This window comes from Gobio gobio, assembly GCF_949357685.1.
Source record: "Gobio gobio genome assembly, chromosome: 24".
In the NCBI taxonomy this organism is placed as follows: Eukaryota; Metazoa; Chordata; class Actinopteri; order Cypriniformes; family Gobionidae; genus Gobio; species Gobio gobio.
In genome coordinates this window covers 25952557-25969400 of record NC_137120.1, presented here as the reverse complement: position 1 = coordinate 25969400, position 16844 = coordinate 25952557, and the positions used below count along the sequence as shown (strand labels likewise).

Sequence of the window (16844 nt, the reverse complement as noted above, 5' to 3'; positions counted from 1 at the left end):
CTCTGACTTACGCCACTGGCTAGTGCGGTGGACGTAGGCCTGAAGAGCATGGACTGGACACAGTCTATGAAGTTTCTCCTGATCCGGCGTTGTGAACGGCAGAGGGCAGAAGGTTTCAAGAGTGACAGAATGTACAGTCGACAAAGGAACCATAGGCAGGTAGTCAGGGTGGGGATGCATAATCACTTTCACCAAACCTGGGGCAAAATCTAAGCAGAATGGCGATATTGACAGAGCCTGCATGTCCCCATTTCTTTACAGAGAAGTTATAGCCATAAGAAAAACCATCTTTAGAGTCAGAAGTTTGTCAGACGCTGATTCTAGAAGTTCAAAGGGGGTCTCAACCAGACCCTCGAGGGCTAAAACTAAGTCCCATGAAGGGATCTTGGCTCTTAATGGAGGCCACAACTGCCTGGCACAACAAAGTGAGCAGGCAGAAGATGCCTCCCAAGCGGCACCCCATCCACCAGGGCATGGCAAGCCAAAAGAGCGGCCACATAAACCCTGAGTGGAGGGGCAAGCTAATGTTTCAAAGGGGGTCTCAACCAGACCCTCGAGGACTAAAGCTAAGTCCCATGAAGGGATCTTGGTTCTAACAGGTGGCCTCAACCGCCTACCCCACGAATGAAGCGAGCGAGTAGAGGATGTCTCCCGAGCGGCACCCCATCCACCAAGCCGTGGCAAGCCGAAAGAGCGGCCACATGAACCCTGAGAGTGGAGGGGCAGGTGCCTGATGACAACTTTTCTTGCAGAAAATCCAGAACTGAAGTAACCTGGCAGTTGACTGAATCTACATTGTGTCGTACACCACCTTTCAAAGACACCCCATTTATTAGCATAATCTTTCCGAGTGGAGGAAGCTCTAGCACTTAGGATGGTCTCAATAACTGCAGGCGCAGTTGGTGCCCTTCAGGGGCCAAACATGAAGGTCCCACAGGTCGGGCCTGGAATGGAATATCGTGCCCTCTGCCTGAGACAGAAGGTCCCTCTCTTCGCCGGAATCGCCCAAGGCGAGCCGTTGAGGAGAGACACTATCTCCGGGAACCAAACCCTGTTCGACCAACACAGCGCTATCGATAAGAAGCAAGACCCTTGTTGGCGAACCCCGGCTAGAACTCCCAGGAGCTCTGCGACTGGAAGGAGGGCATACAGACGCATTTTGGGCCATGTATGAACCATCACATCCAGACCCAGCGGGGCTGGGTGACAGAGATAAGCAGGGACATTGAGCTGTCTGAGAAGAGGCGAAGAGGTCCAATCCCTGTGGTCAGCTCTGTAAAATCTGATCCAGATCTGCTTGACTACTTCTGGGTGGAGTTTCCACCCCCCCATCTGTAACTCTGTCTGGACAGTAAATCTGCTCCCACATTCAACCGCCCGTGAATGTACACTGCTCGAGTGACAGGAACTTGTTCTGAGCCCAGAGAAAAATCTGTCTCGCTATTCTGATAGCGTGAGCACAGACCCCCCTGGTGATTATATATGAGATATTTAGCTGTACTGTCCACCCGCACTAGGACATTACAGCCCCTCAATTGGGGGAGAAATTATTTCAGGACCAGAAATACAGCCGCCAACTCGAGGCAGTTAATGTGCCAACTGAGTTGATGACCCTCCCATTCCCGTTGGGCTGGACGACCACTCAAGGCCGCACCCCAGCCCGTCAGGGAAGCGTCCGTCGTTAGCAACTTGCGACGACAAGGTACGCCTAGAGTGGGACCCAAGGCAAAAACCGGGGTCTGAACCACATAGTTAGTGTACGAAGCCACATGGCGCGCCACTTTATTTGCCTGAGGATTGGCCCTAAGCCCTCTGGCTTTGAGCCACAACTGAAACGGTCTTATGTGCAACAACCCCAAAAGGAAACCCGTGGATGCTGATGCCATTAGACCTAACACTCTGGTGCTGATGATCAGTAAGATCTTGGTCTAGCCTAACTTTGCTCAGGGAATACTGAATGGTCTTGATTCAAGCCACCTTGGTGACCAAAAACCGAACAAACCCTAGATAAGTCGTTCTCTGGGCAGGAGAAAGAACACTTTTCTTGGTGTTGAGTCTCAACCCTAGAGAAACTAGATGAGCTAACACACTGTGTTGAAGCACCATCTCATGTGATTGTGCTAATTTTAGCAATCGCCTCTGTAATTCAAAATTTGAATGCCCCGAAATCCCAATGGAGCCGGTAATACATCCATACATTTCATATACGTGCGGTTACAAGGCTAGCCGAATGGAAGACCCGAAATTGGTAAGCTTTTGCCCCCAAGAGCGAAACTCAGGAACTTCCTGTGTTGTGGCAGTCTTTATATGCGAATACATGCGTCCTTCGGATCAATCGTGCCGAATCCAATCACAATGTTGAATATGCGACACGACCGCCTTCACTGTAACATCTTAACCTTGAGTACTTTAACTGCTTCACGGTTTAAGACTCGAAGAACTAAGATTGGACACCCCCCCACCCTACTGGGGACCAGGAAGTAACTGCTGTCACTTGTGACAGTACGAACGCCAACTCCGCCTTCACGGAAGTGGAGACCACGCCGTTCAAACACGGAGGACGACAAATAAATTAGTTTACTAATTTTTACTGTGCTTAACACCCATGCAGAAACGCCTGGCAGAAGTTCACACGCTGCCTGAGACTCTGAGAGTGACAATTTTAACACTTCCTGTTGAGGGGATGTTAGACGTTCTATGTCCTGGATGATAGCAGGATTTAAACACTGAACGTCTAACATTTCACTGGAAACCACTGCCCCCCCGAATCACCAGAGGCGGCGGGGATGGAGTGGTTTTGAGGATAACGGGGTGGGGCAAGCAAATGTTTGACATGCCCTGTCCCGTGGGGGCAGACTGGGCACCAGACCACCGGACTTCTTATATTGATGACAGTCCCGAGGTCTGCCCTGGGAGGTTGTTGAGGATGACGAGCTGGTCTTTACGAGGGAGAGCACGACTAAATCTTGAAGGACCGAAGAGAGGTTATGTGGCTGACAGCCCCTCCCCTTGAGTGCATTGAGGAAGAAACTGAGTGAACACTTCCTCATGTTTCTTCCACTCCTTTAAATCTGGCCACTACAGAGTTAACTGAGTCACCAAATGAACCACTCAAATCCTTCAGAAGGTCAGCCTGATATGCCTGCAAGACAGCCATTGTGTGCAGCGCAGCACCAGCCTGTCCCCTTATATTTATAATTCTTATATAAATCATATACAATATATATTATATATATATATATTCCATATAAAATAATATACAATATATAATTCATACATATATAAGCTTTGCCCACGACAGCCGACGTTTATTTTCTACATGGCTTCGTGGGGAGGTATGTCTCTTTAATGAAAATGCAGACCCAGTCGAGAGATAGCTCGTGAGCGTCTCCCACCTGGGGTATTCTCACATATCAACGCGATTTCGCACCCATGATATTCGAAAATGTTGACGTCAAGGGTACAAAAACATGTGAAGTAAATGTTTTTTCTAGACAGAAACCTCAAGCTCACTGCGTTCGGGGATCTCTCATTCACGGTACCAGACAAACTGCCCTGGCCACCGCGCGAACAACCACCTCGATAAATTCCTCGTATGGATTCACTATCATGTGAGGAACGATCGCAGGCCGGCTGCTCGAGGTCCGCGGACCCAGAGATTCATCATCATTCCCCGCACGAGCCGAAGAAACGCTGGAGCGCGCTTCGGGATAACGCGGGGAAACATGCATTTGTTGAGCGAGCAAGCGAAAGGGACGGACTCATCTCTTGCTCGTCAACAAACCCATTCGAGAGCTCCGAAAACTGGTGCGGACTGAAAGTAGCCCAGACGAGCATAAAGCATTCTAACTGCAAAGGCTTGCAATGCTCGCACTCGTCTGACTCAATGCAGCGACCGCATGCTCTTCCCCAAACACACACAGCAATAAACGTGTGCATCCAGTTCTGTTATTTGAAAGAGAACATGGATATACAGCGTTTTACTCTGCTGACTCGTTTCCAACTGATCAGATTTAACTAGAAATGAAGCTTATGCGCAAGTTCTGGCAGGAAGATTCAATGTTACGTCACTTATCACATTCAGACCTATCCAATCAAGTCATAATTCTCAGAGTATAAAAGATCGGTAATTAACACATGTCTGAGTTCACAGATGCTGACGCCAGCATTGCAGTTGACGATCCGGACGTTCCGTGGCGGTCGATCGCTGGTCCTAATGTGCAATACAGTGGCGTTCAAAGTCCATGTCAGCCTATCATTCTGTTCATTGGGCTCTCGCGGCAACAGACACGCGTTTAGATCCAGTGCAGTCACTTTCAATGGAGGACTATCTGGGCATGTTATCAAAGACACGGCTGTGATCTTCATCACCATTCTGGCGTCATCACTTCATCACCATTCATCACAGTGATATGTATATGATTATGCATTTCCGATATCGATCGGGTGTAGTATTTTACTCTTTCTCAAATTGTCGCAAGCATGCGTGCACGAGACGCGCATCTGCTTGTGCGTTGCTCGTTATCGCTTGCTCGTGTTGTAAACTATCCACAGTGCCTCGTAAATGATTCGCATGACACCGGTTACCGTTAACGATTGTATTTTGTTTAGAAAAGCTGAAACCGAACAGCTGGCACAGCATATTAGCCTCTATCATTCTCCCCATGAATGCAAGGAATCCAATACGGGTTTTAAAGCGACATGCACCCATTAATCGGGGCTTCATGATTAAAAGAAGTTAAGCTGAAATCGCGAATGGATTCAGTGTTATCAGATCGCTAAAGTCGAATTAACTATGCTAATTTGCTCAGCATATATTTTTAAGTACAGCACCGACATCAGTGCTTGATCCGTTCTCATTCAATGGTGCTATTCATCTTGCAAACGCTGTGAGTTCGTCACATACAAAATGCAATTGAAACTGACACCATAGTTTTAAGCTTAGAAGTGTTATGGGCCTGTCATCAGCAGAGTACATATTTTGCTCAAACATACGGGGCACCCAGTCTTGAAATGGCTTCCTTGTGTGATTTGACATGGCTTCCTTTACTATGAGGAAGAACCGTAGCGTTATGTGCTCTTATAAAGGTGCCGTTGCTTATTGCTTTATAAATATGCGCTTCATATTAATAAATTAGTTCATTAAAGCAAACATGTATAGTAATTGTGCTTTTGTCTTTGCGTTACTCCAGTTAATATGACTCTATTCGTGTTTTATTCCGCTACTGATATCTGGATGCTTCTGTCTATTTTAGGAACTTTAGAATTTAGTGCTATGTCATTCGGTCCTTCTGTACTACGACGCCATGGTTACAATTATGAATTAAACAAAGTGTATCTCGCTAGTACTTAAAGCACCATATGTCAAGTAAGGTTTGCTTAATAAACAAGGTTTGACTGGATATTCGATAGCAGCAATTTAATTCCGTACACAATCCGACCCATTTTTCATAAAGATTGCATCCTTTACAGCAACTAAATCGCAGCACGGGAATACAATTATTCAAATCTTTTATGAATATAGTAAGTGAGCAGAGTGCGTTCCCTTTATAAATGCATGAAACCATCAAATGCTTCAGTTCAACTAAACTCTGACACTAGTTGAAACCGTTTCGGTCAATCTGACTACACCAAATCATGAATCTATAGCATGTTCTACTCTTCGTTGGTCAAACGTATGCACTAGAAGGCAGAATTGGTCAGTGAACAAGCGCTGAGCCATTCAATCCTGATTGTGTATGTTCCATGTTGTGTTGGCTCCTCCAATTGGCCATTGCATTCAGGCGCTCCACAGACATTTACATTTGCGCATTTGGCGGACGCTTTGGTTCAGGGTGACTTACATCGTGTTTAGGGTGCACATTTGGTATTTTGTCGGATCTTGCTTTCCCTGGGAGTCGAACCCATGGCTTGGCGTTGCTGGTGCTACGCTCTACTGTTTGAGCTTCAGGAAAGACGTGTCTGTGATTGGCTACGCTCGCATTGTAAACACCAACATTCGTCAGTCTATCGAGACTAACACAATATACGGGGAGTAAATATAGCGTGACTGTTTGACAAAGTCTGCACATGCGTACTGATTTCTGCAAATGACGAGCTCTCTCGCAGTGAGCTTTTTGTTTTTCTCGTCACCAAAGCTGGCACACACGGTGCGGCTTATAATCATTGTGATTCGTTGCTTTTCAGACTGTGATCCTGATGTCACACAGTGGGAACTCCGCTGCATTAATGTCAGACTGCATGATAATCAAACGCACAAGAATTTGTCTGGAGGTTACATCAACCCACTCACATTTGTTTAATTTACTTCAGGTTACAATTTTATCATGGCTGTTGGTGAGTATGTCAAACATGTTATCAAAGACACAAGATTTTAACCTATGGTCAAAAGAATTTAGGATTGCGATATTTGTCTCTGCCAAACGTGGACCAAAAAAAATAAAAAATCATACAGTATGAACTTGGCTCAGGTTATCAAACGATGACTCTCACATTGATTAATGTTTTTCATTGGTTCGGTTGCTTTGCAGGGTTCTATAGCCAGCTATGGTTTATTAGCTAGTAAAGCGTCTTCTAAAACCTTCCGTAAGGGCATTTGTTTGGTTTTCAATTTTCGGTTATGTATTTGTCATGCTGTTCTGGTTTATTTTCTTCTGCGGGTTCTCTCAACAGGTTCTGATGGTTAGATGGTGTTCTATCTAGCTGTGAGCTGGAGTCACACCCAATGGTTTCGAATCCTCCAACTGCAGATGCTAAGAACTGCAGTTCCCCAACTCCTCTATGCCTAGGTCATTCTTTGGCATGGGGCTGCTACGAACGCAGCTCAATGCGTGGAGTCCGCATACTCTATCAAGGTGCCGTGTACATGGTCATCCTCCGCATTATAGTACAAGCAAGATCTGACTCAAACACTCAGCAACTTCAAGTAATAATTTTCATGCAAATACTGGCGGTGGCATGTTTTCTCCTTTATTACTACTCATCAATCCTGTTTCGTCAGTCTCTATGCCTTTCATGAATTTCTCTGTGGCCTAACGTGGTCTCTGTCCAGGTGGCCTATTGTAGCCTTCATCTCTGTGGTCTACTGCGGCTTCATCAGCGTGGCCTTCGTCTCGGTAAAAGAGGATATTTCTAAGCACATCCCTGCACCCCTAATCATTCTGCAATTTTTATATTCCCCAACGCTCTCCCATATCAAGGTGGTTAACTCACCTAGAGACAGACCTACAGACCATCTCCTCAGTATACCGGACATTCATTCAGGGTTATGTGCTGCTACAACAGCAACTGAATGCAGGATTGTTTGGTGGTCAAGATGGTTGTCAGCATTCTAATATTATAGAATGCGCAAACCTTCAGGTAATCTAAGATTGCCTACGTGTCTTGACAAGCATCAGGTAAGTTACAGTTTATCATTTAACTCCTAATACTTTTTCATGGGGTCTATCGAGACCAACTCATGCACCCACGCTGTCTTCTCTTCACTATGTGCTATCGCAGCCTTCTCTGCGCACCGGCTTATCATTCTCAGTCGCAGCGTCTTTCTTGTACCCTCTCCTATCAAGGCTGTATAAAAGGCCTAACTTGGCAGTCATACAGCCCATTTGTTTTTGTTTTTTTGGCACCCCGGCCTATCGAGGCAGTATACACGGCCCAACGTGGCAGTCCTTACAGCCTACGCAACTTTTCGTACCCCGGCCTCTCGTGGCAGTATATACGACCTAACGTGGCAGTCATACAGCCTACGCGGTTCTTCGTACTCCGGCCAATTGAGGCAGTATACACGGCTAACGTGGCAATCATACAGCCTACGCAGCTCTCTGTACCATGGCCTATTGAGGCAGTGAATATATGGCCAACGCGGCAGAACATACAGCCTACGCGGCTTTTCGTACCCCGGCCTATTGAGGCAGTGAATTTATGGCCAACGTGGCAGAACATACAGCCTACGTGGCTTTTCGTACCCCGGCCTATTGAGGCAGTGAATATATGGCCAACGTGGCAGAACATGCAGCCTACGCATCTTTTCGTACCCCGGCCTATTGAGGCAGTGAATATATGGCCAACGTGGCAGTTCATACAGCCTATGCGGCTTTTGCAGTAGCATAACAATTCCCTCTGTTTATTGGTCAACCCCTATGTCAATATCCATATCTATTGCATGTTCAATGTCCATATTCTAAGTAATTCTTATGCAAATACTGGTGGTGGTGTCACAGCGTCACATTCTCAGATTATTACTCATGCCGTTTGTCAGTCTCTATTGCTCTTATTCTTCGTCAATTGCCTAACGTGGCCTTTGTCTCCAGGTGGCCTAACGTGGCCTTTGTCTCCAGGTGGCCTAACGTGACCTTTGTCTCCAGGTGGCCTAACGTGGCCTTTGTCTCCAGGTGGCCTAACGTGGCCTTTGTCTCCAGGTGGCCTAACGTGGCCTTTGTCTACATGCGGCCTAATGTGGCCTTCGTCTCCAGGTGGCCTTCGTCTCCAGATGGCCTTCGTCTCCAGGTGGCCTTCGTCTCCAGATGGCCTTCGTCTCCAGGTGGCCTTCGTCTACATGCAGCCTAACGTGGCCTTCGTCTCCAGGTGGCCTAACGTTGCCTTCATTTCCATGCGGCCGATCAAGGCTCTGTCTTGTGGCCGTTCAAGGCTTTCGTCTCTACCTGGCTGATCAAGGCCCGCCTGCGGCTGTTCAAGGCTTTTGTCTCTACCTGGCTGATCAAGACCCGTCTGCGGCCGTTCAAGGCTTTCGTCTCTACCTGGCTGATCAAGGCCTGTCTGCGGCCGTTCAAGGCTTTTGTCTCTACCTGGCTGATCAAGGCCTGTCTGCGGCCGTTCAAGGCTTTTGTCTCTACCTGGCTGATCAAGGCCCATCTGTGGCCGTTCAAGGAATTGCAGCATTTACGACGGGCGAGTATAAAATTCTTTTACAATTTTTGGGGGTGAGTAGGTCCCGTCCTGGAGGAACTAATTTCCTCCACCAATTTTTGGGGGTCGGCTGCTCCCCTGCCTTCATCTTCAGGCAGGAAATGCAGAGTCCGTTACCCTCGTGACGAGCGCTACGGACGGGGCCTACGCCAAAGAACCTCTAATTTAATACTTGCTGGTCTGTTAATAAACTAATGGTGTTATCATACTTTATCTGGTCTCCCGAGTCTTCCTGGTAGAAATGAAGCTAATGCGCAAGTTCTGGCAGGAAGATTCAATGTTACGTCACTTATCACATTCAGACCTATCCAATCAAGTCATAATTCTCAGAGTATAAAAGATCGGTAATTAACACATGTCTGAGTTCACAGATGCTGACGCCAGCATTGCCTCCATCCTCCCCACCACCACCAGGTCGGTCCCTGTCTATACCTCCCGGGGGTCGGCTGCTCCCCTGCCTTCATCTTCAGGCAGGAAATGCAGAGTCCGTTACCCTCGTGACGAGCGCTACGGACGGGGCCTACGCCAAAGAACCTCTAATTTAATACTTGCTGGTCTGTTAATAAACTAATGGTGTTATCATACTTTATCTGGTCTCCCGAGTCTTCCTGGTAGAACTCTTTCCACTAATGTTTCTTTGTAACAGAGATGAGAAAGAGAGAGAAATCTGCACACTGCCATGTTGAAAACTAACTCCTAACAAAGATCTCGAGTTGAGTCTTGAAAGAGAGAGAGAATTTTTTTTTTTTTCAGAGACTTTGTAACTTTGTATGCTTGTACCATAACACAGAGTTGGTCTGAAAACAAAAAGACCTGGTTTGCTCCAGCTGAAGCTCATCTATTTATAGCCTCGTGCAGCAGGTGCGCCTATGACGTCACCAGCCGAGGCTATAAATACCTCCCGGGTCAATTTCATTGACGTGTTTTCACACTATTTTCACAGCTGGTTATGTCAAAGACATCCCCATTTGCATAAGCTTATGCAGCATTGAGTGTAGCTTTTGAAAGGGAACACAAATGCTATAATACAATACAAAAGAAAAATCAAGAGAAATATTAACATTTTAACAATGGAAAAAATGTGTATAAAACAAATGTGTGCCAATTAATTCAAATTCAAGTGCAATTTAATTAAAACAAGCACACAACACACACTCTAACATGGCTACTGATATGCCTATAAACATGCAAAGTTTGAAAGGCAAATGGGAATTTTGCTTTCTCTTTTTTTCAGTTTCTGTAGGTCATAATGAGGATGTAACTGGTGGAAAAAACAGGACATAGTGCATATGATGCAAAGTATGTTGCGCATACACAACAGTGTATCCACCCCTCTCAGCTGCTCATCTAGTCTGACAACAATCCTCTCTGAGTTTTTCCTCCAATCAGATCATCAGAGAATATCAAACTAGAGTCTCTCCACATGACTTTAATAATCTGGATGAAAACAAGAGAGAAGAACTGAGGAAGATCGTTCTCCATTGAGCCCAGATATGAAAAAGAAAACAGGTAATTTCTTGTTGTAGAAAAATGTCAACTGTTTGTTAATGTACATTTTTTCAAACCAATCGAAAGGCAAATTCATAAAAATAAAAAATAAAGAAAACAGGCTCTATTTTCCTGTTGTTTTTAATTCCCTCTTTTTCATTTTTCTCTATAGGTCAGAATGAGGATTTGGCTGGAAACTCTGTGATCTTGTTCTGCTGTTTCAGTGACAATGAACTGAAGTCAGGACACAACAGTGTGATATCAGTGGGAATATACAAGACATCATATCACAGAAATGTTTCACTTGAGGATCAGGATCCAGAATGTTTTTCCAGTGTTTTTTCCAGAGGAGTTTAAGAAAGAAGCTTCACTCAGATATTCATGTAAGTCTGAGTGCATTTACTCATTTAATTCACTGCTGCTTGTAACACTGCGTTACAATGAGCCCCTATTAGAAATATGCTATTATATTCTATACTTTTATGAATTTTATTGCGAAACCTTGAGAAAAAATGTGAATAAAGACTTAGAGTCAATGTTCAGAAATGATTCATTATTATTATGTGTTAACTATGCTGTAGAGCTGTGTTTTGCGGTGTGTTTGTTCTCAAACTCAAATTTTTTATTTATTTTTAATGATTACAAAATCCCACTATTTTATTTAAAAAAGTTAATAATTGTATTTTATTGACAAAATATTGTAGTTTGTCTTGAATATATATATATAAAAAAAATGTATATCAGATAGCATTTTTAGCTGTTATTTTGTCATGTTACATTGTGCCTATGGGGCATGTTGTCACATTGTACTTCCATTCTTTTGGGGTAAATAAAGAAAAAAGTATACACTGTATTAATGAAACAAAACCACATAATTGTACTAGATGTGTGAAATTAATGTGAGAAACCCCAAGGTGGATTTACACAAGCTGAGAAAGTCAAAAAGCGTTAGGTTGTGCCCCGCTCTCCCCTGTATAACGTTTTTTTTTCAGTGAAACTAGCATGATATTTTGTAGTCTAACCAATGAAGACTAGAAATAAAATATGGTTTGACTAGTTCACCTAGTTACTGTTGACGTCATTACGTCTAATGCGTACGCATGCGTATTGAAGCTTCCACTTCCGATTGACGATAGGCCAGCTTTCTTTAGCTTTACACATTATTTCATTGATTACTTAATTTCAGACAGAAATATAGTCAAAAAAAATAAATTATATATATTGGGCCACCATGATGATGATCAGGTACGTAAAATGAAATGGCAATGATGGTTTGATTTGTACTTGTGTTTGGCCGGCTGTGTTTTGGTTGAACTAGAATAACAAAGGAAACACTTTAAGCATCATTAATACATTAAACATGAATTATTTTAAACCTGATCATCTGATCATCTAATTTATCTGCATGATTTATCTTCTACTTTTTTGATGAAGTCATCATAGCAGTTAGCATTTCGTCCCCTTGGAATTATAAGGTTCTTCACTTCCTGTCTCCTGAGATGCCTTCATCTGATCGATTTTTGAAGGCAGCATATTTGTATCCTTCGCTCCCTTTGCTATCCCACAATCCTGTGCTTCCCATTATGTGACAGTTGAGCTGGAAAAAAATAGAAGGTGTCCGAAAGTTGCGTTTGTTGGTCAGTTTGTGTGTAAATGTACGTTTTTTTACCAACATTTTCCACTTCTGATGTCATTTCTAGCGAGAAATTACTAATGTAGTAATTAAATATGTGTTTAGTTCTCACCAAAGCTCTCTCTATTTTGCTGTAGATCATTAAACTGTTACCCTGCCTAAGAAGTCTGTCCGAAATTAGTTTTGTGAGGTGCCTTCATGCTTAAACGCTGCCTTACAAGCCATTGTCTGATAAGGCAGCGAGGCAACGAGTCAGCTGCCTAGGTTTTCGGACACAGCCTGTGTGTCTGCGATCTTTCCTGTCAAGGAAATAGCCGGCGACAAGACATATAAATTTGATCCTGATTGGTCCTCTTCTGTGCATTCGAAGTGCTGATTGGCTCACACAGATAGAACCTTATAGAGCCAAGTCAGAGTTCGACTTTGTAGATAGAACCTTTTTGTTTTTTCAATAAAAAGTCCCAAAATGTACACAACTTAAAAAAAAACATCACATAGTGTAAATAAGTTGTCACAGAATAAGAATATGTGAATAACTCAATTTTGACAAAAACGTCAGATAGAACCTTATAATTCCAAGGGGACGATATATTACCGTCTTTGTTTCCTGATGCATGTGAAGTTATTTTTAGTTTATTTGCCTAGTCTTTCGGTGATATATGTATTAATTTACTCAACTGATGAACTTAGACAATTAAGCTGAATAATGTTAAAAAAAATCAAATGACAGAATCTTAGTCTAAGTGATAGGCCTAAACTGAATTATGAATTTAATAATGAATTAAATGACTCTCCTCAATTGGGGGTCTATAGGTTATGATACATAATGAACTTCTTTAAATCTAACTCATGGAACTATAAAACAGTAATAACTTCTGTAATAACATAGTAATAGCATTTGTAAGAACTTCTGCCCCGTTTCTAAGTGTCTGTTCTAAGTGTTCTAAGTGATGTCTAATTTCAGAAGACTAATTCTGGTTCCCTCAAGATTTTTCTATGAATTTTTATAATAAAATTCATAGAAAAATCTGTGGTAATAATAACCTGACAGTCAAAGTGGCATTAACTCACAAAAGTGTAGACTATGAAAGTTTAAGGTGCCATTTGGGACAGGGCCAAATTGATGCTTCCTCGAGATGTTTCCACGCTCCCCCATCCTCCAGCCTGTAACCCAAAAACCGATCAAAGTGAGCCAAAAGGCAATGGAAAATGAACCTGCTATAAAATTTTATACTGTTGTCTGGGGTCAATTTATGACGTTTGCATGGATTTTACATTCAAAAGCATCATAATGAATGAGTAATAGGCTATTTTCTACCCTGATTTTGAGCCTAGCTCCTGAAACGCTCTGTTTTTATGGGTGTGCTGAATTGAAGACTTGGAAGTAAATGCCCACTGCTATGATTGGATAACAGTTTTGCATATTATAATGAGCTTCAACTCCCCTGTCAGTACATGTGGGGAATTGTTTTGAAAACTTCCAATGTGGAAAAATGGCAACCGGAATGATTCGCACATACATGTTCGACCCAGAATCGGATCCCGTATCGCAGGACATTGAACCAACAGCACCTCAAATCCAAAGAATACTCCACGTACACATAATCAGTAGATATCAAATGATCTGTGACAATGCAAAACATATAAAAAACATATAAAATGTTATTTACCTATTACATGTCATGTGCAAATTGGTGGGCAGGGATATAGAATTAAAGCACATATGGGTACAATTATTTCCCTCATTATTTCCCTATAATTTCCTAAACATACTTATTATCACTTAAAAGTGTGTGTGTGCAGGTTTGACTGTGAGCCGAGGTGACCTAAGCAGTTCGGAGGCCCATTTCAAATAAACAGTCTCTCATACAAATAAACAGTCCCTCACATAAATAGTCAAATAAATATTGGTGGCATTTTCACCCCAGGCTCCAGTTAATTTTCAAATCTGGTGTGTGTGTGGCGTGATGGCGGTCTCTTTTTTGAGTGCAAATGTAGGCCTTCTGTTTCTGTGTGGGTTGTGTTTAGGCAGGGGGTGTTCAGCTAACCAATGCTGGGCTCATTACCAAAGAAAAAAAATAATTTATTACTCATTACTCTTTTCAAGAGTAATATTGTTACTTTACTTATTACCCCCTGCAAATAGTAATTCTAGAGCTAGAATGCTAGAGTTAAAGGGATAGTTCACCCAAAAATGGAAATTGTCCCATGATTTACTCACCCTCAAGCCATCCAATAGGTGTATATGACTTTCTTTTTTCAGATGAATACAATCGGAGTTATATTAAAAAATGTCCAAGCTTTATAATGGCAGTGAATGGCAGCCCAAAATTTTAAGCCCAAAAAAAGTGTATCCATCCGTTATAAAAATAATCCACATGGCTCCGCAAAGGCTTAAGGTCCCATTTGGGACATTGATGCTTCCTCTAGATGTTTCCACACTTGTTCCCCAGCCTGTGACCCAAAAACAGGCCAAAGTGAGCCAACAGAAGGCAAAAGGCAATAGAAAATTTACCTGATAAAACTAAAGGAAGTCTAGATTTCCGCACGTAAACATGGTAAACACCACTGGAATGGTTTGCTACACCCTTGGTTTTATCCTCCATTATCAAATAGATATAAAAAAAACTGTTAATATCCATAAAATAAACTGACAGATCACTGTTGTCCACTGACAAACATTAAATCATTTAACCACAAGGTCATCTTATCCCGCCTGTGTGGAAATCAAACTTTGCGATTCATGATCTACATTGTTCTGTTTCTGCAGATGGTGCTTCATCTGTGTGTTTGTAGTGCTGATAAACAAAGGTGAGCATCTGAACAACACATTTAATAGTTAAAATCATGGCACAATAATAAATGCCAGACTGTGTTTTTACAGTTACAGTTTCTGTCATTTCAGTGTGTCTGCTGGAAACAGTAAAGGCTGTTATTGGTGGTTCTGTTATCCTGCCGTGTTCTTCCACTAAACATGATCTTGAACTTCAAGTCACTGATGTGCATTGGAGAGACCATAATGACAAAATTATGTATAGTATAATTAAAGGTACATTTTCAGTAGAAGGACAGGACCCACGGTACAAAAACAGAGCTGAAATGTGTTCATCTGAGTGGGAGAGAGGAAACTTCTCTCTCAAACTCCTCAACCTGACAAATGCTGATGCAGGAATGATCAGCTGTTTCATCACAACCCCATCTAATTCTGAACAACAGACTGTACAACTGCTCATCGGTACGTGAAACTGAATATATGAGGATTTTAATTCACGTTTTTTATCCAATCTGAATGCAATAAGTCTTTGACCAACTAGTCAAATTTATAAACTGATCTGTTGTTTTCATGACTGTGCAGTAATGGAGTTTTTTCTTTACTTTTTTGTTGCAGAATCAACAGAAGAAAAAGAAATAAAATCCCCGAACAAGAAAACCAGAGAAATGGGTGCATGCAATGTGGGAACATCATCAAAACTGGATTTACATTGGATCAGCTGCTGTATTATTATTGTTTTTTATTATAGTGTTTTTCTTAATTTACTGTAAAAAATTAAATTCAAGCTGCCTCATTCTCTTCTGTCGTGACTTAATACTAGCAAACAGCCTTCCAAAACCTCAAGAACCAACTGTGTTCACGCTCCATCCTGCAGAGTCCGAATTTCTCCCTGCGATTCTTGGTTGCAGGTACACGCTTCAGCCACGAGTTGGAGCTGTCCTGGCCCAGGGGTCAGGAGGAAAGGCCTGTGGTAAACCCAAGCCAAAAGTTGCCTGGCAATCAAGTGGGCCCTATAGAGTCTTTGTTACTATTTGCTCTGAAGTGAGTTTGACTTGGTCCTCAGCTGGATCAACACCTAGGTCCACAATTCTACCATGGACATTAATCACATTAAAATCCTTGCTCTTCCGTATACAGTACAGTATAGGTCTCCTCTCATGCTTATTGGATAGATCATTTGAACGTGCTCCTCCCGAACTTTGTTAATAAAACATCATTAAAGGTGACTTGACTTGAGACACTCTTTGAGTAGATAGGGTCTTTATTCTTAACCTTGACAAATTTGCATTATCTGCTTAATTTCAGTCAGCACAAACGTGTGTTCACTTATGTTAACAATTCGCCTCACATTTTGATGTATGACTGTGTGTAAGTTATGTTATAGAACAAAATGTTAATCACAGACATTTTTATTATTGACAAATTGTAAAATCTCACAGGAAGTTCCAGTAGGAACAAATGTACAATGCATTCTTTCCCACCCATCCAGTGTTCCTGGATCAACAATATTAACAGTTAAAGAAACAGTCTTAACCAGAACCACATCTAACACAAACCATAAACTAGCCCTAAAATCAGTGGACAATAAATTGTTGATAAAGATAGTGTACAAAGGTGCTAGGGGTTTGTACAGAAGGTGTACAGACCCCTAGCCTAAACCTAACATTGGCCCGTAAATCTAACTCTAAAATCTGATTGGTTGATGTGTTTTTTTAGAACCAACAAGTTTGTTGATCCAGCAGGAAACCTCCTTGGCTAAATAATGTGTAGTGCAGTGCAGTGCAAAATACAGTGCAGGTTATGCTCAAAAGAAAAAAAAAGAAAAAAGAAGATTACTTGATAAAAGAAGAATATTGAAATAGCAATTCACTGATTTGTGTCATTTATTTACGGTTGTCATTACAATTACAAACCTTTTTACTTCTCTACTAAATTAAAATGCCTCTTTCTATTTTGTCTCATTGTTGTGTGGCGCCCTCTACTGTAAAAATACCTGAACCAAATCTTTGAAATACTGTATATAGT

General features: G+C 42.4%; 1 long non-coding RNA gene across 1 annotated transcript; it reads left to right on the top strand.

Moving 5' to 3' along the window:
* Nucleotides 1-10312: 10312 nt before the first annotated feature.
* Nucleotides 10313-16625, top strand: LOC307121022. Its single transcript, XR_013815919.1, has 5 exons — nucleotides 10313-10434; nucleotides 10586-10796; nucleotides 14817-14857; nucleotides 14952-15281; nucleotides 15435-16625. It is a non-coding gene; the product is annotated as an uncharacterized lncRNA (long non-coding RNA).
* Nucleotides 16626-16844: the final 219 nt, after the last annotated feature.